This window comes from Perna viridis, chromosome 1, assembly GCF_037379345.1.
Source record: "Perna viridis isolate PV_CMFRI_1.1 ecotype Kerala chromosome 1, ASM3737934v1, whole genome shotgun sequence".
NCBI lineage: Eukaryota > Metazoa > Mollusca > Bivalvia > Mytilida > Mytilidae > Perna > Perna viridis.
In genome coordinates this window covers 59,711,604-59,736,834 of record NC_142445.1, presented here as the reverse complement: position 1 = coordinate 59,736,834, position 25,231 = coordinate 59,711,604, and the positions used below count along the sequence as shown (strand labels likewise).

Sequence of the window (25,231 nt, the reverse complement as noted above, 5' to 3'; positions counted from 1 at the left end):
AATATTCTCAACTCCCAACAGATGGATTAATTTCAAAATTGGTATGTGGTTTTATATAGATAGGGCGTACCATGTAAGTAATTTAGGTGACTGTTTGTTTTACGAGACATTATAATTTTTCACTATGTGGTAGGGTATAACTAGTTGATGTTCTGATTTGGTTTCAGCCATTCAACTCTTAGAGATGATGTTGCTACTTCATTCTGTTATCGTTAGCGTCTTTATTCCAATGCATAGCTTGTATAGGAAAACCAATAAAACTTGCAATCATGTTCCAAGAAAATATCTCTTTAAAGGAATAAAACTTATTAAAAGATAGTAAAGATGATAGTACGTTTAATGTTTGTTGAACTTCATTTGATATAACTCTCTTTATAAATGATTTATGAGAATTCATTGAAAAATATTTATACGAATGATTTATTCGAGTGACGAAAACTTTATATTGTTAATGGTCTTGTTTGATTCTTATTACCTTAAATTTATCTTAGTGTTATGACTTATAGAAGGTTTGCTAACTTGAAGTAAACGGATTTTATCTCGGAGTCTACATTTATAAGTAATGGTAATCTACTAAATAACGCGTTCGCACCTATACAAGGCATATATCACTAGAGCGGAATTAATATAAGTAATATATTACACCCAATCTAACTATTATGTACACACATTGCAATGTATACCAGTAATATTATCACCAAGCGAATTCCTCAGGTATTCCAAGTAGATAAGGCGGAGTGCATCGACGGAAAAAATTGACTCTCACGCCAGAAATTTAAAATGCATGTATACAAGGGTCTAAGGAAAAATTCCATATAAAAGTCTTGACAACCATATCTTTTGATCTAGTGTCAAGATACACAAATCGGTATGTATTCTGCATTAATATGAAATAAATTTCTCTCTGTTTATAAAACCATAATATCGTAATCTCTTAATATCGCAAAAATGTGCAGCACTTTGATAAGAATTAGTAAGCTAACCGTTCGTGTTTCAACTAAATAAACTATGACTTATTCCGGACGGGAGCGAATACGACAAATCGTCTCATGGGATTAAGTTAAAGACTGACTAGGACTTAAGCAAATGTCAAGTATGTGTGTTGTGACCCTGGCCTTTGCCCAGAAATTTCTCAAGAAAGTCAGTCATTAGGCTAAAATGTACTGCTAACCAATAACATATGTGGTAAAAAGTGTGTCGAGACCTTTAATCACTAATTACTTTTATGACAAATGAATTATCTATTATTAAAATGAAATATATATTCTGGAGATTCCGCCCGCTACCATATTTCAAAGTTCTATTCTCATGAATGAAAATAGACTTATGTGCTGAATCCTCATTGTCGGATTGAAACGTAAACAGGACGAAGAAATATTCTCGGAATTATTGTCTTTTTTTCTGGTGGAAACCAGTCTGCTAAAATATTAATGATATAACACACTTTCACATTTTTACGACAATGTTTTATGAAATATTGGCAAAGGTGCTATAACGTTTAATAACATATTTCTTATCATAAATACTATTATACCGAGAGCTTGCAGAGGCAAGCCGAGATTCCATCTACATAGATGTAGAATGTATCACTTCCGGTTTTCGATAATCGTGCCATCGTTTATACGTCATCAGAACTTTTGCATAAAAATAGAAGGAATTTCAAAAATCCTTAAAATGCGCACATTCATAGCACAGTATAAATATGGTAAAAGCATCTTATCAAATTTACAGTTAAGGGTGTATATAGTCACATGAACAGACAAATTTCACCACAGAGTCACAGGTAGCTTGCCCTGCCAATCAAACTAAAATATACAACCGATTGGTACGTAGCCTAAAGTGAAAACAGGCTATGATCACCTGTTCAAAAAATTAAATATCCAAAAACTTATAATGTTTAACTAACGATAGGTAAAAAGGCTAAAAAATAAGTCGAAAGTCAAAAGGATGCTACTTATAAAAGGGATATAAGTAAAAGTACGGAACGAATTTTTCCCCGCTGTGTCAACAGCGAGATAAGTTAGTGTTATGATATCTGGATTTATCAGTGTTTCGTACATTGCAATTATAATTAATTGGATATAATTTCTTAATTGGAATACATATGCACTCCATGTGTTCACAGACTTCTACCTTAAGTGCATATAGAGACAGATCTGAAGATTTTAAACAGGTTTTAAAGGTAATTTTCACATTTTCTTCTCATGTGTTCCTCTTGATCGATAGCTATATATGGACAAGCCTTTTACTTACAAAATATGCCTATTTTATGTTGCATATCGCAAAAAGAAATCTTGCTGTAATTTATGCAGGAATTTAATCATATCAAGACTGGTCCTCATGACATAATATTTTTGCAACTTAAATCTTTCTTTTCATATTCTCATTATGTTTCGTGAGGTGAATGCCACATAACCATAAATATAATTCCGCAAAGAAATAAAGTACCATATAGAGATGAAAAGTTAGAATAATTATTTAAAGTAAGCATGGTATCTTTTTGTTTAAGCACTGAGGCGTTCGTAGAATTTGGAAGAGGAGCAAATATTGTCATATGCTCGACTTTACTTTAAAATAGTTTCGAATAGATGCACATGGTTGGTTCGAATATTTGATAGTATCATTGGCGATTTAATCTGTGCGATACAATCTTAGGATTTTACACTAAATCTAGCTAACTATTAATGTTAAATGAAATGTAAATATCTCTCTAAAAGTATGAACTCTTTCACTTAACTCGAAAGAATAGAGACAAAACAAATATGGCTGTCTTAACTTAATAATCTAAATCAGGATATTTTTCTGTGTATACTACTTGGCTTTTCCACACTCAGGAGCATTCATATCCCCATACGAGGAGAATAAGCATGCATATACATCCATAAATGTCAATTAACCAATAATATTGGAAAATACATTTAAATTAAAAGGTTTTGGTATTAAAATTAATTGAAAGCAAACACAATAGTTCTTATACTTAGTGATACGATGATACTTGTAGCATTTAGAAACTTCACTGTTCATAGTACAATACAATCCGTCGCTTAAAGATTTTATTAATCAAGAGTTAAAGCACGAAGCGGCGTCTGACTTTTTAAACAAATTTAAGTAGATTTTAACAAGATTTTGAAGTATACTTATGACTTACCTAAGGTACATCTTTTGATAATGAACTTAATGTGGAAAATATTTATAGAAAAAAATAGGTCTTGAAAAATAGAATTGATCGAGGTGAAGGCAGTACAAATTAATATTTCAAATGGTATTAATTTCAAACCAAAAAACTGAAAAAAAAAAACACAAGAAAAAATTATCACCAGAAATTTAAAAGGAAATTTTGAATTGGTGCATTTGAAACCAGACATCGTTTTAAAAACTTTAAAAGAAATTACATATGCCTACTAGTACATACCATCGGTCAGACGGTAGTTCTCGACGACTTGTAATTATATCATCTTGTTATAAGGACCATTTTCAAGTGATTCGAGAGGCTTAGTATGAAATCAGCGACTAAAGATCTCCATGTTCTGAGTATTACTGATTGCATTCTGATTGAGAATGGTGTCTTCAAAATAGATTGCACTAAGAATTATATATTACATAGCAGGTAAAAACTGTAGGATAACTTTTGTTCAAAAAGACATCGTCTTTATTTACCAGGGTTTGTTTACACTATACGTGTACCATCATGTAAAACCAACATCAAAGAGGCCTGGAAAGATTTACAAAGAAAATGATATAACGGTATTACAAAATTAAACAAGTTATGGTGTGAATTTTCTCATATTCATTTCGGGCGTCTTTATTTAATAAAGAAGATAAATACCTTCCGAAGTAATGTATGGGTTGCAATAATCAAATGGATGCGATGTGTATTAATACATCAGGGTTACATTTCATGTGAAAATGGTCCGTGTCAGGCGAAACATTAATCTTTATTTTCAATGACTACGGCTTCTGTATTTTATTGCTGGATGGACTTCCCGTTTGTTGATCATTCCGTTCTGTTTCTATAGGTTTAATATGGCTAGTTTTTTTTTTTTGGTAGAATACTTGGACACTTTTGTTTTCAAACATTTCAAGATCCCACTTATTGGTTCAGCTGACCAATATTGAAAGATCATTACCGACTACATGTGATGCATTGACATTATATAATTGGTTAGTCATAGTATACCACAGATTCAAACTAAAATCTGTTTCCAGTTGTGCTACATTTAAGTATCCCGATAAGATAGTATGACACCAAAATATATATACAGGTGTCTCAGAGTTATAATTCAATATAATTCCCCCGAGTCATTCTGCTTCGTCTAAATACCAATGATTGTTCTCAAGTAAAAGTAAGAAGGTGCTATTAGAATGTACATTAAAAAGTTAATATCATTACGGCTCTAAATGCAGATCTAGAGTGCAATTGCGATCCATTTTAAATGTAGTTCAAATATTTAAACTAAATTTATAACTGACTTCAAAAAAGAAAGGTGTATTTTCCTATAATATTTTAATGACCGTTTCTGATTTAATTCTGACTATTGAGAAGCATGATTTGGCTATAAATTAGATCGATAACATATTCTAGCTTTACGCAAAATTTAATACGTAAAATGATCGCACTGTTGGAACAAAAAATTAAATATAATCAGTACAAAATATCCCCAGACACAAGCGCAAATTTAACACAGACAAACTGTTCATATTAGTCCTGCAATGATGATTTGTGCATTCGATTGTATACTTTCGTTGTTCGCGCCAATTAGTTTGTTGAAATTGCAATTTAAGTTGTTCACGCCGTTAAAATTCCGTGCATTTTGTCAACAGAAATTACAAAGGGTTTGTATTTACCGTCAGATACCCTTCTATCGATCGTAAGTATTTAAACAATTTATAAAACGTATTTATTATACTCGAAACATATCCTCAACCTTAGATTAACTGATAGCTGTAACGTGCGAAAATACCGCACACTAAGTCATCTTAGCTTTACATAATTCGAAACTGTTAATTTTACTATCAATATTTAATGTTATTATTTTTATGTAGTTCGTTTACTAGATTTCTTTTAGGAGAATTTGTTTCTGTGTTTCTTATAAACACACTTTCAATAGTTTCAAGGGAATCGTTGTTTAAGTAGATTTTTTTCCGCTATCAGAGAAAAATGGTTTGCGTCGAATCAGTTAATTTTGTATGACTACTCATTTGAACAAGCGCTAGTATTCTGTTTGTATCTATCTCAAAGTTTTTTTTTTCTCTCGCCTTAATGGTAGATCTTCATCGCCTTTATTACATCTAACCTTTGGCTGATACTACCACGATTCTTGCATAAAGACAAACTTCGGCAATATCCGTCACTTTGAGTAAAATCGTCTCTCCCAAGTAAATGAAATGATATTAAAAAAAAGTTAATGGTTTTAAAGTGCTTAGGTATGCCATCTTGTTTAATTAGTAGGCACCTATCCAACCCCTGACCCACCAGAGCCGGTATACAGTTCAACATTGTACCCTTTCTGGACTGCATGAGCAAGCTTTTTAAGCTTTTTTGCAAAGCAGACAGAGAACAATTATTTCCACTGCTTTGAACCAGAGGGAAAAATTGGGCATACAAATTACTACACACAGGCAATCTTTGTCTATTTTGGTTATTAAAATTCCTGAGATGAATGAGAAAAGACTTGCTGCATGATTAAAAGATATATAAATAGATATGTATACAGCAGGTTAACGCCTTAAAATAATAGATTAGGGTAAATACTGTATTTACACCAAAAAAAAGTGCACATCATAAAATTATATGCTTTCATGTAAGCTCTCGTTACCGGTTTGAAAATGTCTTTTAAACGCACATGTTCCATTGTATGTAATAACATCTAATGATTACGAGATAGAACTATTTAATATGAGAGTATGGTAGTAGCACCACCCTTTAGTATAAACATGGCTTCAATATGAATGCATAGTTGTCAGATGCATTTATACGAGGTATATATTCAAATAAGATGACACGATCAATGGCCTCCACTACAATAGGCCTTTGGGTGTGGTAGCAGTGACCCTGAACAATTCGAAGGGCGGCCTTTGAACCATGGAATGCATCGAGCATCTGCTTATTATCTAGTTTGTTAGAGATCAGATTATGTAACTAATGCATATGATTTAACCTTGCATTCTTGAGATAGTGCATTCTTTTTCAATGGCAAAGACAAGGCATTACACATTCTGACACGATTGCATCTAAGTATGCCAGAATTCCATGAAAAGTTTAGATACTTTCTTGTATGGTCGGTATATTATCAGAATGAATAGTTCATTGTGTAGATTTTAATAGACTTCCATTAATCGATTGCAGTTTAGCGAAATAACATACATTATAAGCTAATTACGACTTCACTAAAAAATATACTAGTAATAAAATGACGTCTTATTAGAAGTTTGAAATAGTTATTGGAACGCTTAATTCAAATTTCACTAAAATATTTCTTCTTTATATCATGAGTCTTTTATAGCCTTGAGTTTTTTGCTTCAATAGTAAAATTACAAGAAAAAAATTAGAGTAAAAATATTTGTCATTTATTTGTTATTCAAGGACAACATCAACTTTACATTTCTTGAGATTTGAAAACGTTTGACAGTTTTGCTTTTAAATATGTTATTTTACACTGATCGATACGTTTGTCACCACTTGTCTAAACACTTAACTTTCAACACTATGCTAACAATTTGACAAAATATTTTCACTACCAACCAAGATTGGAACCTACTCAAAGGTGTAACACATTAACCCCTCCGTTGTTTTACATTTGATTGATTAATTAACATTTATTTGTTACGAGGTGGATTACAATTACTAGTTAAATGGTATTACAAATAATTGATTAACTATATTATTTCTACATACCCTCTAAAAGCATTGAGCGAACTACATGTTCAGTAACGTTTGCCGGAAAACAATGTGAGGTCATTATATGACAAACCTACATTGTAGTTCTACATCGAATACGAAGAAATAAAGTACTGAAAGGATAATTTAAAACAATTTCCATCAACTTCCCATTTTAGTTTACATGAGCACATGATACATTTGAAAGAAAACTAGTGTAATTATAGTCTTTGATTTAATAGTTTTTTTTTAAACTGGGAAAGTTGCATTCAATGATATTGAAGTTTAATGCAAGATAAAACTAAAAAACACAATTGTTTTGATTGGACACTGGAAAAACTTCCTTTTTGGCAATTTTTAGTTATCTATATTAGGGCATTGGACATTGTTTAAAAATGTTGAACGTTTAGCACCGTTCGATCACTTCTTCGATTGAATTGCAGAACGAAGAAGCCGATTGTTTAATTGTATAGTCACCTTGTTCTAGTTACAGTACAAATAATAGTCATGCTTACTGAAAACTTTTTTCTTAAAATGTCAATACACAAAATATATTTCAAAATATATATAAAAATACACAGCACTTGAGTTTTAACTTTGAATTTTGTGTCTCAAGTATTCATATAAATTTGAGAACGATATTCAAATTCTTATATCTTTTGCCGGTCATACAAAAGTGACTGCTTGAAATGGAAATAAATACCAAAGCGATAAAATTCAATGGTAAACAAATTCTATATACCCTGCGGGTGTGCTATCAAAATCGCTCATTTTTCATCAGTGTTGAAATATGACTTTAATTGAAAATTCATCAGTATGAACCATGCGAGAGATTTAAAATTTCGATACAATGCATCTGGAAACATATAATTATACAGCGATCTAAACGGTCGTTCACACCAACACAATAGAAATCTGTCCTGAACTGACCATACTTAATAATCGTATCATGTTAAAGTCAACAGAATGTGATATAAAACTTTGATGACTGATGTTCTCCTTAAACTAGTAAACAAATGGCTTTAGGTCGAAAGTAAATACTGTCAGTAGGCTACATTGCAGTAAAAGGAATGTAATGAAGCAAACGTTCTACTTGGCACCCAATATTAATGCAATTTAAATTCCATATATTTAATAGCATAAAGATATCCTATTTATGGATACTTGACCGCGATTTTAGTCTTATGTTAGATCAATTTGTTCTTTTCTGGATTTTGGTAAGATCACTATGGCCTCTGAAGTTTTGTTTAGAATTGACACAGTCACCTTATACTTTGAACGTTTTTACTGACTAATCAAATAAAAAGGTAATGTTTGTTTGTCGAAATCAGTTAAACATTCTACTTGTCATGTTGACTTTGATGTCGGTTGTTTTCCAAACAGTGCTTAGATATTGCAGTGAGTACTACAGAAGTCGGTATATTATATATTTAAAGGTAACTTCTTTAAAACTATGGGAATGTTATCGGTATGTTTAAGGGACTGTGTCTGGAGTTAGATTTATGGAGTGCATATGTCTTTCAAATCAGTGACAAGAATGCGAAAAGAGCCGATATTTCGTCACAATAAAAGACTCTCTGACGCCAAATGCCCTCTTAAAATATACAGGCTATTGGGTCCAAACCTGTGCGAACTGAATGCAGACTATTTTGGTAGTTGATGTCTAAGTTAAGTGCTAACAACATAATTTTAGTCTTTTCAATTCTTTGATGACTGTACTTGACAACCATATTAGCCTAGTCTTAATTTCAAGTTAAATCTGCTTGTTGTAGTAACCAGAGGATCCGGCTATATCTGTCTATATACTAAAAGTTAACTTGCAGATTTGAATATTCAGCCACAAACGTCAAGGAGAATCACAATTGTTTGTATTTTACTCTGACATTCGTACAACAACACCCTTCACACTAGACCTCTACGTAGGCTTTCTTTGTCAGACTGTGTTATCGGTGAAACGCGATCTTGCATGTTAACGTTGAACCTCTAGCTTTATCTAAGAGTTGGGTGGCGGAATTAAAATGTTCCATTTTCCAACAATTTTTGACAGTCTGAAAGTTTTTTTTTACATGACTGAAAATGCTAACTGAAGTACTTACATGCAAATAACATCCTGACACAAAAGCAGAAATGGAAATAAACTTCCAATAAAAATTAAAAAATAGAAGCCTGGAATCTTTCTCTTGACCCACCACTACCGTTGCTAAAGTAATCTTCGACATTACAATATCATTGCAATTTTCTTGCATTTCCAATACATTTCAAATTCAGAAGTAGGCTTGTTGAAAACATACATTTTATTCGTACATAAAAGTTATCTGTAATTTATTACACCGGTTACCTTGACACAAATTGTTTTTTTTTCTGTCTTTTCCTTCAATTTTATCGTAAAGTCCACAATGCTTACCCGATTTCTTCATTGACTAGTAGTTGATGATTTAGTATATACTCCACAAAATCTCACGACCATCCATATCGATGGTTCGAGAAGTTAATCCGTGCACATATGTAAATAGAGGTCTCAAGTATAAAATATCATTATATAACTTTATGGTTTTATTGTATGGAATTTCATTATGTGGTGCAAACAATCACCACGGCTAATTAATGCTTACGCTTATGTTCAAATTTTAACCAAATAAAATACCACTGTCGTATTTGTATCGTTCTTATATTTACATTGAACAGTCGATCTTTATTAAACTTTCAACCCCTACTTTTAGAGAGCAGCTTTGTGAATTCATATTTGAGTACTCTATATGCCCGATTACGTACATATTGCAACGGTTTTTTGTATCATGTTGGCTGGTCCAAGGTCTCGATTTTTTCCTTTATATAAAAGTTATGCCAAAAATTTCTTTTGAAGATGAAAGCACCGATTGATTGTGTACATAGACTCTATAAGGACGAAACCTAGGTTAACATATTTCAACACTTACAGGCAAAAAATTCTTGGGTTTCTTTTCAACTGTCATAGGTAGATTAACTTAAAGAATGATTTTCATGATTTGCGAGAAAATTTTAAGTATTTTCAAAAACATTATGTCGAAAATAAATGTTAACAGGTGTCTAAATAGTAGAGCCGTGCTTAAGCTTTTGTCGTTACACTCAAATACAAGAAGATGAAAAGCAAGAGATGAGTGGTAAATATACTTTTACCCAATACAACGGCAGTCTAAAGCGTTGCAGGAGATATGTTTGAAGCACAAAAATGACGTCAGATATTGAACGTCTTGTGAGGAGATCATACTCATGATAAATAAGAACTAATGAAATGAAGGTTTTAGACTAAAAGAACATGTCTGCTCTTCACACGATTTGTCAAAGCCATGAAACAAAAGTTTACTCTTTTGGACAATACGTGTGCTCTTCAAAACAACTGTTTTGCACCGAAACAAACACTGCATGTAAAACAGTGTATTTTAGTCATAACAATCTACTAATGGTTTCAATTCAAAATGTAGTATATGTCAATTCCATTTGAATTTAAGTATGTTCATTTATATAATTCCTGATCGGTTGCTGGGTTGATGAAACTCCGAATAAATAGGCTTTTATTCCTAACACGAGTATGTGTGTACTTGTGTTTTTCGGTATAATATATATTAGTATAATTTATATTATCCGTATAATTTATATTTTTTAAAGATATAAAATTAAATATTCAGTTCTATTATATCATTGACGTCTCTGCAATGTCATTTCCTACTTATAAAAATCTCTCGCTGTCGAGGCATTGCTTTGTATGTCCTAACTGAAATAGATTTGAAAAAAAGACATCCACGTGGTTATTTGAAGTTGAAAAAACATAATTTAAAAAACAGATAACGGAACTAGACATGAAAGTTTGCATCATTTCGCATGTACAGTTAAAACGTTCAACCTAAAATTAAAATACAATTAGTTTAGACAAACGACTATTGCTTCTGTATGTCCTTATCAATTTTCGCCACTTACAGGAAAAACTCAAGTTCATTTATCTGTTGAGCCCCATCACATTAATGTGCATGCACGACCTGTATTTCTGTATACTATCCCTCCAGTTGATATAGACAAGGTCATTCCCTAAATACTCTTTATCCTGGTAGTAAGAGACAGTTAGCTGTATAATACTTTCTATGATTCAGAGATGTAAGTCAATGTCGTGACGTAAAATTATTACTCAGGAAAAAGTTAACAATAATTACAAGGAAGTCTTGGCAGTTTGGGGAGTGCAGTGTCTAGGATACTGTCCCATGGGTTCACCAGTTATGTCTACTTCATCTATAAATGCACTTGCAAAATTGAAGGAAAAATAGAACATCTGCAAAAGTAAACACGATGCAAGTTAAAAGTTACTTTAATAACTAAGTTCATTCATTACCAGATTTACTACAGTACAACTTAACCTTTCTCATTTATTGAATGACTGGGAATTTCCCAATATGCACAAGGGAACATAGAATCTCTTTTAAAATACACCAACGAGGACATCTTTCTCCAAATTATGATAATTAAATTCAGTGACACATCTCTATATTCTGAGATGCCTGAGATAGTAGAAATACTTTCATTGTTTTATCAAATGTTTGTCACTAATAAAAGGTTAGTCAACAATCTCTAATTGAAATTTAACTTATTTAATGTATACCACAAGGTACGTAAGTACATGTATTACGCATATTTTGTTTATTTTCCTGAAAAGATGAAAGGGCTACGTAATTAAAATCCTAATTTGTGTTGAGGTTAGCTACAGGAAATCATCGGCAGTCGGAGGTTGAAGTCTCCACCAATGCATGGAATCGTGTGTTTATAATAAGGCCATGACGGTCTTAGGTAATAAATAAATTAACCGCATTTTTCAGAGCTTGAAATAAGTCATACGTACACAAGAGATCACACACAAACGCTCCATGTTGGGCTGTTACAACTGCGTATGCACCACTTCGATATAAGAAATCGGGTCCTTTGAATGTTTTTTTCTGACAGTGTATATTTTATTTTTTATTAAAAGGGAGGTCAACTAAATAAATATATATAGTTTATTTTTTAAGTGCAACCCAAGATAACAAGTCATCATACAAATCTAAATAATAAACAAAACCATCGGCCAGTCTTCAAAGGCTTACGAAGCACTGTTATCTATCAAAGTTATACAAATCAATGTAATTAATTAACCATAATATATATAAAGCTGTTGGTCAATGAGAACTTAATAAGCTGAATTTAATTTATATCTCTGTCAAAGTGTGATCATGGCTGAAAATCTTATAAGGAAAACTGATAATCGAGCAAAACGAAATACACTATGTAATTCACTTATCATTGAATTAATTGATTATATGTCTAAACCAAGTACATCACTGCAAAGATTTAAGACTTATTTCACACTAATTTCTATTTTCTCAGCATGAGTTTCGAAAACGAATTCATAAAAATTTACTCTAGAGTTAAAAATCAACATGGCTTTGCGCACTTAGGTCCTCTTTATCTACATATTTTCTAATTTGACAGTTGTTTGTTTGATTAAACGTCAGTCATGGAATTGATCATTAAATAGATTAATACTTATAAACAAAGTCTCCTGAACCAGATCCAAACTTTGGAACACATCAATGTGTTTTCACACGTAATTGTGCGTAATAAATTTATCTGAATCAACATACTCGCAAAAAAAAGCAAGACAATTGATTTGCAAACAATGAGTAAATAATGAGATTGGGTATGCCTATACGTCACACGTCAATTACACGGGAATTTCTTGCATTCTTTTTCCGACGCAGTCGGTATAGTTTCGCTTTTTACCCTTTGACCTTAAAGAAGCTCTTCCATGGAAACGCGAGTCACCTGATCAAAATTATGTTTCCAGATTGGCCAAATACTTATGACTTAGTGGGGTTCGAAAAAGGAAATTGAAATTGCGTGCCATGCGTTATTTCCTTATGAAAATTATAAGTAAAAAGAACAAATTTTACTGCGTCGGCTATCTTTTTTTAAAGATAGTACTTGTTTATTCATCAAAGTAGTGTTACATTATACATGTACATTGATGATACAACATTACGTATTACCTAGGCTGTATCAGATGGTAAAATCCATATTCTTCATGTTTTTACCAAATCTAAATTTTAGATAAGTTCAATGTACTTTTACATTTTAGCTTTGGTAGAGGTGAACGCGTAAGTAGTTTTGTATGTAAGAAAAGTTTGAAAATTATCACAAAGTAAAGACTAGTTAATCTCTGTCCACACTTAAAGCAAAAACTGTCATTCTGTCATTTCAGAGATTTACAAATGTGTACGAATTGCTACGGATACCGTGCACATAATCGACTATAAAAATTCCTCATTAGGGCACTACGTGTAACCTTACCGACGTGAGGTTTAATTATATGACCTTGCCAAAGAAAATAGTAATTTTTGTTCCGCATTTCAGACCAAATAGTGAACGAATTACGGCGATTAATAGTTTTATTCCTGATAATGTAACTTTACGCAATGAAAATCACACCTAGAAATTCTCAGTATTTTTTTAAATGAAAGACAAATTCATGAGAGAGAAAGCGGCTTGATTTTTTCGGCGTTCTTTTGAAATAAAATGTGTTAGTCTGAACGTCTAGCCAGAAAGGCGACATCTTTAAGTAATAAAGATGAATGGGAAAAGTAATTTGTAAATTAATTTCATAAATTGACCGTTTTCATACTTCCATAAACGGAATCGGGGATGGACTTTCTATCAGATCAACTTGGTTGTTAGAAACTACAAAAAACAAAAAACAAAAACAAAAACAAAAACAAAAACAAAACAAAAAAAACAAAATAAAAAGCACACACACACACACAACAGCAATGTTCTGGAAGATTAGATATTATCAAAATTAAGGCCTTTGAAATGTCTTAAAAATGTTTGAAAAAAGTCCTATTCAAATATACACATTTTTTATAATAAAGTTTCCTTGTCTTTGTGGTAAGATTGTATGCAGAAAAGATGCCTACAACCTTTTAACTGCAGTGTAGCAAGCTATTGCCGCAAAGCTCCAATTAAGGATTAATTCTAATGTGTAGAAGTTGGTGGAAGTGTCGGTAACGGTGCAATATGTTCATCGGAGATCAGAATGTTAAAAGGTTCCAGATAGAACGAAAACAAAAGTATATACTATCTACCTGCAGTATACTAAAACTTTTTACAGAATTTCTAGATCTATCACTCCAGGTCAAATTATGTATATGACTAGAGATGGTGTAAAGTACCTGTTTCCAACATCACAATAAAAGTGTTTTCAAATAAAACCGTATTTCAACGTCCCATTTTAAAAGCTTCTGGAATAGTCAAAAACTTTGCACTTGGGATACCTTAAATAGATAAAATGTAAATTAATTCGGTGTCCCATCAAAACATTCCAGTCATCACACAATATTATGACATAAAATTACAGAAATTGTGCACGTTTGTACTATCAACAGTAGGTAAATTGAAGTGATATACTTAGAGCTATAGTCTCTTTATCTGTGATTATGGCATTCTAACTGGGAGGTACAATATTAAAATCCCTCGGAATCTCTCAGGTCAGCCAATATCTATTATTCCCATGCTTTAAGATACCAAAGTGGTTTGTAAAACTCGCTCCGTTGTAAATGGCAAATTTTTTCCAGGTGCATGGTTTAATACGAAACCACCCATTTCAGTTAAATGTGAAATTCCCAGAGTATTCTTTGTTTTATTTTTCAAGTACATTACACGAAACAATTGGAATATATCAAATTTATAATCATCCCGGATTCAAAATTAGACCACAAATTTATCTGTATCAAAGCAACAAAACCTTAAAAGGCTGAGTCGAGAACACTTTGCCGAATGCCCACAACAATAGAAATAAAACACAGAAACAGCCACTCTGGTTCAAGCAAACACTTTCAGCCCTGATCGAAAGTAACTTTGATTCCAACAAACACTTTCAGTCCTGATTGAGTGTAACTCTGATTCCAGCTAACACTTTCAGCCCTGATTGAGTGTAACTCTGATTCCAGCTAACACTTTCAGCCCTGATTGAGTGTAACTCTGAATCCACTGAACACTATTAGCCCTGAAATCGTACATTGGCTGAGTTTCTCATGTAATGAGTGGAAACGAAGACAAACTATGACAATGAGAAGAGAAACACATATTATAAGTGTAAGGCTATATCGAAAACAAAGAGTTAAAAAGCATTTCTTTGTAACAAGTTCTGTGCAATGTTATTGGGTATCAAAAATACTATTGTAGATCTGGACTTCATAGGACTATTATATCATATCAATGTTCTTTTGATGGGCCAAGTATAAAAGTATTTATGGTTCAATGAATTGGATGGCCCGATGGTGCTAATTCAATGCATGCATGACTCATTTATTTTTTTCTCACACGCTTCTTAGAACAATGTAACAAACAAAACAATATTAAAATTCTACGACCTTGCATTCATGCATATATATCTATAACATGTTGATGCAAAGATTGTTCCCGTTAGAATCTACGATGAATATATTGCTGCTACATGAATGCCTGGAGTTAATTGATTTGTTTTAAAGGTAAACTGAAACTACTTCTCTGTAATCCGTTGATATCGTATATGTAGATGGGAATGATGTGATTGGGACTTTATTATAAAAGGTACGAAATTTCATAAGACAATGACCCCGACATAATTAACACCTTAATTTTGACACAGCAAAATTGGGACACAGTTAGAATGTCAATTTACAACAAGCTTCAAATCAAAATACGAGGAAATCCCAATTCATTTTCCGTATACCGAGATATCTGAGAAAGACATATTAACCTTAAATGAACAGTTTGACATAAAAGATACAAGACAACCACTTATCAGCCATATTGATAACAGACAGATGAAGTTGTACCTTGGGATATAACACATGTTAACATGGTAGTATCGTGGTATTCTACAATATAAGTGGTCAAATATTATAATAAACGAACGGTTAACATTTTTTAAGTGTCGATTTAATTGTGAATATCTGATAGAACTCACATAGTATTCGCTGTATTAACCTAAAATTTCATTGTTTGTTAGCTGAATGTGTGATGTCTCGAAACACAACAGAAAATATTTTCTATCTTTTTTTTCAATTAGTATTCGGTCATAACGGACAGATCTACAATACAAAAACATTTATCAGTTTGAGTGTATTTTGATATAGGTTTTCAGTCATATCAAGAAGATATCAGTTTCGCATGTATGGCAAATACCTGTTCATTCAATTATTACACATGATCATTTTAAACCCGAGTCTAAGATGCACTTTTTATTGTAAAAATGATAGAATCTGAAACACAAGTCATACAATTATCTACCTACCATTATCTCTTCGTGGTGGTCTGTTTTGTCGTTCTTGTTACAAAAATCTGTAATTGGACAGATATTTAAAACGTTTTAGTGATATTTCTTCCATGTTTTGGGTTTTATATCGAACAAGACAGTCACGCGAATTTTTAACACGGAATTAAATGTAATCTAGTTCATTTCATAGACAGTCAATTACTCTTACTACGAGTGTAGCGTATTAATAGACAAAATGGCATTCCTAAACCTACCGCATGACTTGTTTATATACTATCACTGGATGCTCCATGTTCAAACTGGACGACTGGAATACTATAATGATGGACTGTTGTATAATGGATGCGTTTCCGTGTTAATTCAGTTTAGAGTACACACATAATAGTTGGAGAAGAGGGATATTCTATTATTCTTAAGTAAGCAGTGAATCAATGGAATATAAAGACATTTAAGTCTGTATGATTTCAATAGTATTATACGATTAAAGCAGTTGACTCAATTTGTTCTTCAACTTTTGTTCGTTTTTTTTTACCTCTTTATCGTTATATATGATATGTTTCAGATGTTTTTTTACTTGGTTGTCTAGTATTATTTACCAGACGAATGGACAAAATTTTATAGTATTCACAATTTAACTGCGCACTCAATAATAGACGTTTTGACGACGAACAGTTTAAAATAAAACGTCTTTGTAGATCGGGAAGAATCCCAACTCTCCTAACTGAAAAGACAACAGCAGCGACGATCAAGGCTATAAGTAACAATATAAGTTAGAGCTGTACTTTTAAGGAGATAATTGTATCGAAGTCTACGGAATCTTATGAAAAGGCTGAAATATACCATTAAAACACAAAATATAACCATTTCTAGGAATCGTGGGAAACAAAATACCCCACGTGGTTCTTAATTTGGTTTAATATGTAACTTATATATTGAGCAGATAATTTTATTTATTACACATTTACCATGATAAAAATGAATATAATAATAGAGTATTACAAACTTTTCGTTCTTGATAAGCATATTTCAGTGATGCATGTCCTTTAGAGAGAGAGCTGTTCTTAGACTATCAGAAGAGTTGATGACCCAGCCGATAAAACTCTGTGATAATGTTCTATACATTGCGTAAGGAAACCGCGTACGTCACTTATTAAGACCGAATACAAACATTCTAATAGAGCTATGAATTTTATATTGATGATCAAAATGCTGTTATTATGCAATATAACATAGATCATCATAAAACATTAACTGCTCAAGGTTTTCCTCGTGAAACATAAATTGAACGCCTATAGATTAACATATATGTATGTAAATATATACCACAGGAGATACTAAGTCACCCCAAACTTATACATGTATGATAACGACTTCGAATCGTTTTTTTTTATAAATGCCTCGTGCTTGTTAGCTTTCTATACAAAATTAAAAAATGCCATATGGACGCGAATTATAGACAAACATTGCCAAAAGAATAAAAAAAGACCCAGGGGTAAAGTGAAACATACCGTGGACAACATCGTTTTATATTGTGAATATCCTGCATCCTCATCCACATGGTCACTATCAAAACCCACAGTTTCTTGTCTAACAATTTTAAATATTTCCTGTGTGTGCTTTCTTTCATTTGATTTGAAATTTGTGTGAAGACATGTTAAAATGTTGTTTATGAATAAAAAACGAGACTACATCCGTATGTATGAATCTAAATCTTAATAGTCTGGAAGAATATATTAATACGCTTTAAATACATGTCATAAACGAGTAAGGTACGCTTTAACACATACATGTAATTTGAATGCTGTTTTATTGCACACTCCACCATGTTGGCAACTAATTCGGAGACCAACTTCTAAGTTGATCTCGCCACATGGAAGTCGCTCCACAGATAAACAAATGCCCTTATACAAAACAATAATAGACAATTTGAAGGATAAAAAACTTTGTTCTGTCGAAAGATTTGTATTTGACACTATTGCTTGGAATGTTTAAGGCGTGGAAATCAGCATCGATTCACTCCATAAATTACATTTGCTATTACGAATAGGAAAACATTCACAGACGTGAGAACAACCATTAAGACTGCGAATTTATCTACATATAGGGACGGGGTTTAGTGCTGAGTGGGATTGGAAGCTTAGCAATACTGTAATTCAACTTAGTTCACTTACAAAGTAATAATCAATATTTTCCTTCCCATTATTATGTCAATTATCTTTAATATTTTCAGCTTAATTTGTACACTACTCGGTAGGTGTTGCACTAGTTCTTACGACACAATGATAAGCAAAATGAGTCGTTCGAAGTGAATATTCTTGTTTGAAAGTTAACAGAATAGACATTTACTAAAAGGGAAATTTGCCAAGGTCATTTTTACAAAATTTTAGGATTATGAATTGATTTGATAATGATTTTGTAAAAGTTCAAAGAAAATCGGTATGTTTATGACCAGCTCGCGACATCGTTAGCATACCCTACAAAAATTGACTAGAGGGATATTATTTTGTATTGCATAAATATCCCACTAACGTTCCCTTTGAAGAAAAAAAAACATGCAAATCATAAAATGATTTTCCGATTTAATAATGTATCAGTGCATATCTCCGTCAACTTGTTCGACTACCAAATACGTTGGTCTTTGAGATTAAATCTTGGCAATATGCGTGTGCCCAGAGCAAGTATAAGTAGGAGTTCTGTCTATCTAATGGTATTGTAGTCACTAATCTGACACGGTTATAAAACTTCGTTATTTTCTACACTTTTTATTAATACAAGATGATACAGCTATTTTGTGATTTTCACTTGAGTCTCTTCAATTTTTGATAATCCACAGCAGGGAGTCGCAAGACAATAGCAATCTCTGCATGTAACTTACCATAGAATTTTATACCTAACAACAAGGTATTCTGTAGAGGTTCTGAACAATAGAAAACCTAGTGGACATGGACAAAGATTATGGAAAATAATTTGAGGAATGCAGAATAAAAATTAATATACCACGACAAAAGCTGGATTTTTTTCTTTCAACTCGTTGGTGGTTGCCTCACATCGAGGTCGGCCATGTCTGAATTAGGTCAAGAATTCGAAACATTTGCATTTTTGGCTTAAGAGAAAAAAACAACTAAACTATTTCTATATCCACTAGATAAATGGTACACGCGTTGTAAAACTACAAATGTAAGTATGGTAGAAAATGTCTACTCATATTGCAATGATGACGTCATTGAAATGACGAAAAATGTAGTTGGAAGAATTATGTTTCGCGACAGGACCGGTAAAAAACGATCTCGGGTTGGAATTTTAGTTTCTTTTATTTTTATACAGTGCACGAATATACATAATCATGTGGTTAAAATATTTTTGTATTCTGATCATACCAGTTCATACCCAATCTACGGCTACACCATGCAGGTATGCATGTACTATAACTTTAATACTTCGTTTGTTTTCGATTTAAGTTTATTTATTTTAGGCATTTCTATACAGAGTTTGGAGATTTTAACATAAAACAATATCTTTTTTAATTATGAGAAAACTGATTTATATATTTACAAATCTTATCGCGTTTGAAGCTTGTAACGGCGTCGTTTTAAAGAAACAGTTCCCTTTTATAAGGACAAGCATTTTTCATTGTTTACACTCCGGTAAATTATAGTTTATCGTAATCAAAGTCATGACATCGGGTTATATTCTCGAGGTTGATGACATTTCAATGTTTTTGTACACATTTTCACTTCATGGGTATCGTATACGTAACAGTTACGGGAAAATAGATGAGATATGTTTTGTTGTTTGTTGGTGTTTAACGCCCGAGCAGCAATATTGCAGCTATATTCAGGCGATGACATGAAGTGGATGATAAAATGAACATGAAATGATGATGAAATGAAAAATGGGACGGGACACAAGGACAATGGGATCGAGAAATTTTGATTGCCACTGGAAAAAGGGAGAGGTGGGTAGGGTCGGGCAATTTAGCCTCCTGTGGTGGAGCCCTATGGTTCCTACTCTGGGAGAATACCACAGTAGGTGTTTTTAACGTGCGAGGAACGTGGCATCTTTCCCAACACGGTGCACCACTAGGGTTTGCGGTCAGGTTTTCCGTATTATAGCCTGACAACCCCAGCATGTAACACACCAGGGGTACCCCATTCCACCACCTGGGGCACCCACCCAGTTGCTCTGTGGGCAAAGAGCCCTAGTCCCCGGCTAGGGTTCTGAGCTCTATTTAGTCGCCTTTTACGACAAGCTTAGCGCTGCTGCAGACCTATTCTTTTGACACCCGGACATGCACGTGTCGATGAAAAGATAAACATTGGTTTAAAAACAAATTATCAATTTAACAGATGGAATAGTTTTCATTTGTTACATTTAAGTTTATTTACACTGATTTTATGGAACTGAATGTCATAAAAAGTCTAATACATTGGATTAAACCCACAAGATTCAAATTATTTCATGATTCTTTGATGTATGATACCATTTCGTTAACGATAAAAGAACTCTTTTAAAAGGTAATAGAAAATATATGCCGATGAATGAAGGAAACTTGGTATACTCTTTGTTCGAATAATATACACCTCTTAGAAAATTTTGGAGGTTTGTTATGAATTTTCTAATACTTGACTATTGTTCTATATTCTTAATACTTGACTATTGTTATATTTTATGGTCCCGGGGCAAACTGGAGGGTTGTGTATGATTTCTATGTAAAATCGATGTGTTTTTTCATTAGCTGGTTGCCAATCTTTTATTCCAATCTGGTCGGCACAATATATCATATCAATGTTAAGAAATGATACTAGGCTATGCGATTATAACACCTTTTATAATAAAAAGATGAGGGATTTGCCTCTAGGGCTGACCAGTTTCTAAAGCCTTTAAAAGTACAACTGACTTGTTAACGAAAGCTTACTCAGCACTTTCCTTTTTTGGCTAAAGAAAATGGTAAATGGACTTATGGGGTATTAAGTTTTAAACCACACAATCGAATTCTCGTGTTTAGAGATTATCAAATCGAAAGTATCGATATCACTCAATCTGACTAATTATTCTCAAAATGTATTTTTTTCAAAGCCCTCTTTCATAGTGTACCCTGGACAGGGCTTCTTTCATTTAACGATATTTTTTTCTTAAAAGTGCAATTTGTTCATTCATAAGATTTGTTTGTTTCTATATCTAGTGTTGCTTTTAGAGAAAGTACACAGAAATAATGTTATCTTTGCAGTCGATCAGAAGTCGAACCTATTAACACAATTCGTCTGAAGATGCCTTTAATTTTACGACAATTAACAATATCAGGGGTCTATGTTTTCGTGCTCAAAAGCTAAGGAAGATGTACATTTGGCAAATCGGCCCATTTTAGTGTTCCGTTGTAATTTGAGAATATCAGAGACGTCCTTGTGTTTATATTGTAATATATTGGGGATAGAAATACTATAGTTTCCACAATATCTTACCGACTAATGTACAAAAATCCAGGTTTCTCTATAGGAACTTTAAAAATTACAAGATGTGGACACAAATCCCCAAATTCCAAAGTTGAAAAAAATACTTATGATGCTAAGCATTTCCGAATAAATGTGGTTCAGTTAGGTTTCGGTCATACAGAGACGACAACTTTGCTTAAAAATTATTGGAAAAAGGGATGAACTTAACCTTTTCATGTAGTATCCCTCCGACGGCCACATTAAATTGACATTTGTTGCGTATCACCATATTCATTCCTTTTTCTATCAGCACATATTTTACTATAAAAAAGAAATTTAAGTGTAGAAATGTGACCGTAAAGTAGTCTCTTTCTCCACGAATTATACGTATTACTAAAAGATTAGAGGCATCGCCGCCCTTCTCAGTCACGAATAGATCAATTATTAAAACTTTGTGAAATATACGTAGTAGAATAGCCTGTATAATACGGAAATCCTCGGGAAATTAAATAAAATATATTGTCATTACAATAATACATTTGTGCATACGATACTTACTTTAATGCAATAGAAAAGGAAATCATTAAATTTTAAATTTTATACAGAGACTCGTTTCTTCCAAATATATTGCTGTTTGATTAAAATTTACAACCGAAATAAAGAAGCTTTTCATTGTATTTTTTATTTTATGCATGACCTTTAAAGCGTTTGTTGTTCTTGGCATTATAAATCAAATGCCCCCCCCCAAAAAAAAAAGACTTATTTTACACATAATCATATGAATTTGCTTTAAATATTTGAGCGAGCATGCTTTCATGTGTGCAAAATGACTTCGCTTCTTTTTAAGCATTTTTTAAAAAATATACATGTATATAACTTGTTAGCTTTGTTTAAGTTATCAAATTCATCTCAGTATCATGTGTAACAAGGTCACTGACAATATTACAACTCAAGTGTATAAGGCAATGTATTGTTCGTACTTCAAGTTTAGTGTAACAAATATGCACATCGTTAACTTTTGATGAACAAATTTATTGTACAAGTAGGTAGGCTGTTTACGTTTTTGGGTAAACGTAGGGTAAAATAATAAACATGAAGATCAATTGACTTCTGATACGACACAGTACGTTGTTTAAGACTCTAGGAGTCGTGCCTATCTCTAGCCCTGTCATTGTAAAACAATTTATTGATTCTTTACAAAGGCGTTGTTTGTGATACAATCTTATAAATATACCCTTTAGGGTTAATAAGAACATGAGACAATTGTTTTAGAAAATGGCCGGTTATTGGTTAGGATAGTTTTCTTTACGTACGTACAAGGTTCACTGCCATGGTATAAATCATAAGAAAATGTGTCGATTTTACTGAAAATTGACAGATAATACACACTTAGAATTCATTAGGGTATGAGCTTCCACATACCGAGAGATATTTGACACTTCAAACATACAATAAATACTTTAGCAAAGTGGGGCAAATGAAAATTTAATACGGCGTAGACTTGAGTAGAAAGAGTGGGTATAGTAATTGCAAAATAGCTAAGGTTTCAACGATGATCATTCTATGATATCAGTCCAGAAATTCAATCCGTCTGTCTTAAACAATGAATAAGCTTGGCCAGGACACTTCGATTTGGTAACTTATAAACGTCAAGTTCAAGGACTTGTTTCACTTATTAATCGTTCACACGTGTCTCTTGTAAAGATATGTTTAGTAATTCAGTTTAGCCCAAATATGGTCATTTTTCTTCAAGTTTTCGACATTATATGAAAACTAAACCTCTCGCGATCTGGTGCATTCACTATATGTCCTTTCTATTTTTGGTTATCGATGTAATGTGCGAGTCTGTTATCACACCAGTCTTTGACAATTTTATTGTTTCAGAACTTCTTCTTTCCGTCCACTAAACTGCGAGCCAGTCTTAACAATGACGGCTAAATTATTTTTAAGTAAGTTGCACTGAATATGGTTATCCGGTTCGTCTGAAAATAAAGCTTTTAATTATCGTAATTATTCCGTAAGAACAAAGCCATTCATATCATTTTACTGTTCTGATATGTAATAGTTGTTGTATCCAAGTTCATTTTCGCTTTAGTTTTTGAAAGTAGAGACTATGTCTGACCTTTGATTTTGTATACAAAATATAATCCTGTACAACTTCCTTATAGGAGAAAGATTATTTTTTGTATTTCTTTAAAATCAAAACGTCTTCCTTTGTGTCTGGTACTAACAGTCTACGTTTATTGCGATTATTCGAAGCTGCATTGACTGAAAAAAAAATGTAGTAAAAGTTTTCTTATCACAACGAAATCACGGGTTATGTTTTTCAAGAAATTTGATTGTATATTAAAAGTTGCAATGGTCATATTAGATCCATGGATTTCACTAATTTCGAAATAACAAAAATTTAAAGAACCACGAAATTTGATATACACGAACTTTATCTATACTATAGTCGGCGTCACACAAATAACATACTGTTAAAATTTGAATAAAAATATTTTCTACGACTTTATTGACACCTACCGTCGTTTAAATTGTCTTAAATGACTTGCTCATTCGTTTAGCCAAACGGCTTCTCCCTAAACATCGAATCGTTAAATTCCGGTCAGATTTTAATTCTAGGTGGCAATATTTACATTGTAAAAAGTCGGCCATGTTTACAGTGATCGGGTTGCTAGGAGATGTTGTTTACGTTTAAATGGTTTGTCCAAAAACCGAAGAACCCAGAATGCAATTCGGCGTTATTTCGGATATCTCGGATTTATTTTACGCGAACAACGTATAATACCGAGAAGTTGATCAAGCAGACGATTGTCACCGGAGTTCGACGGGAACTTACGCACTTCGTTTGTAAACAAATCGTCCCGTAAAAACCAACATGGCGGATATTAGTATGGGATTTTCCCGTAAGGATTTGTTACGCATGATTTAAGCTAATAAGCGACTTGTTTTTGAGAAGCTGTTTGGCTAAACGAATGAGCAAGTCATTTAAGACAATTTAAACGACGGTTGGTGTCAATAAAGTCGTAGAAAATATTTTTATTCAAATTTTAACAGTATGTTATTTATGTGACGCCGAGTATAGTAGCAGCCTATTTGATTTTGACGAATTTTATCGTTCTAGTATTACTTTTGTTGCCGGGAACTTTCAGAGGTTAGTGTGTTTACACTTAGTGAAGACCCTTTTCTGAAAATATTTAGGTTATACACTGGTGCATTTGTTGCGATTCATCACATCCGTCTTCTTGTCTTCTTGATGTCTTTTTTTCTGTAAGTTGTTAAAAAGAAAATGAATATTATAGTAAGTCAACAAATGAAATGCTCGAAGCAGTACATGCACTCATCTTGAACTGAGTGTATTGACAAAGCAAACGCAGGAAACAAACGCACGATGGATGTATACAATATGTAATTTATGAAATATTTCGGCAAATATTATTACTCCAATCCTTCAAAAAAGCAAAACGCTTTTAGATATACAAGTTTCACCAGACAAAGTAATTTATGAGATTTAATTTGTCCGAAAAATGACAAATTATGACATCTCGTTAGTAAGGTTAAGAGTATGATTGTTAGTCATTAGTGCTTGTCATTTGTTTCTCTAACCGG

The 25,231-nt window shown here is 32.6% G+C and overlaps 1 protein-coding gene and 1 long non-coding RNA gene across 2 annotated transcripts in view; one reads left to right on the top strand and one right to left on the bottom strand.

The window, feature by feature from the left end:
* The first annotated feature begins 1,823 nt into the window (after positions 1–1,823).
* The window catches only part of LOC148629632 (uncharacterized), a 36,583-nt gene continuing 13,175 nt past the window's right edge, over positions 1,824–25,231 (top strand). Inside the window, exon 1 of the mRNA XM_088554493.1 lies at positions 1,824–2,182. The gene's annotated coding sequence lies outside the window, so the exon portion shown is untranslated. The remainder of the gene's footprint in view (positions 2,183–25,231) is intronic.
* Positions 23,088–24,687, bottom strand: LOC148629633 (uncharacterized). Its single transcript, XR_015916983.1, has 2 exons — positions 24,146–24,687; positions 23,088–23,887 (listed from the first exon to the last, which is right to left on the bottom strand). It is a non-coding gene; the product is annotated as an uncharacterized LOC148629633 (long non-coding RNA).